Source organism: Trypanosoma equiperdum (genome assembly GCF_001457755.1).
Source record: "Trypanosoma equiperdum strain OVI genome assembly, contig: ctg_2021, whole genome shotgun sequence".
In the NCBI taxonomy this organism is placed as follows: domain Eukaryota; phylum Euglenozoa; class Kinetoplastea; order Trypanosomatida; family Trypanosomatidae; genus Trypanosoma; species Trypanosoma equiperdum.
In genome coordinates this window covers 6,511-7,634 of record NW_027124085.1, presented here as the reverse complement: position 1 = coordinate 7,634, position 1,124 = coordinate 6,511, and positions in this window count along the sequence as shown.

Sequence of the window (1,124 nt, the reverse complement as noted above, 5' to 3'; positions counted from 1 at the left end):
ACCTCCCATCGCAATTGTAATAATTTCAACATTGTTTAGTTTGGCACTCAATATTAATCTACGCCATACTTGAGGTGCATGAGTTCGAACTATAGCTGCATACACTCTAGGAGTCTTAGAGTCATCATTCTTTTGTTTTTCTTTCCCCACTGTTTTGAACAGTTATTGAGCGCAAACACAATAAAGGTAACAGCAATTGTAATAGTGAAATTTTTAATATAGAAAATTTCATTACCTTATATATTTTAAAGATTTGATGGGGATAAAAGAAAAACTTTGGAAAACTTGATAAAACTACTTTATTGCGATCCAACGATTTTTAATTAATGAAAAAATTTTCAAATATGTAAGTAACGCCTTGATGTTGTTATGATATATGTGCTTAAGAGTACATGTTCAGTTTTCGCAGCTTATATTAGGCACTAAACAATTGTTTTTGTATTAGAATTTAGCTGTACACGCATACCTACCGTTACAAACCACGTGTATTCCGGTGCTCACTTCTTTTCAAAATTCCTCTTCATGTATTTCTATGGGAATTAAAGTGGTCAGGTGAACTAGTGTGTGGGGAAAGACAAAGAAGTTTACTAATTTCATGTACTAACTACCATAACCGTCCCGTTTCATCATATATGTTCCATCATTATGAATCTATCAATTAAAACCTTTCGTGTTCGCACTAAAATCTTTTCATTGAAATTTATCCAATATTTGCTTAAAGGTTGGTATGATCTCTTACTGTATAATTCCCTCCTATGGCGTTGTAGTGCACATCTAGTTTTTTCACTCTGTATTTCCCCTCCTTCTTCTTGCTGCAGCGTCGCTGCTTCTGCTGATTACGCATAGAGTCCATTTGATTTGTACATTGGACTCTATTCTTCTCACTGTCCATCCATCGTTTGCTTGTGTAACGTGATGCAAGTAGTCATATTTGTGTTTCAAACTGTATATTGAAGCTCCATTTCTCACCCTCTTTCTTTCTATATATCCTTTAATATTATTCTTTGTGCTCTTTCACTCTCACTCATTCACTTTCTGTCACTGCAATCGTGCCATCGCTTCAGGCGTTTTAATTAGTCCGCACATTTATTATTTTAAGTTATTATTATAAATATAGTGTTAGG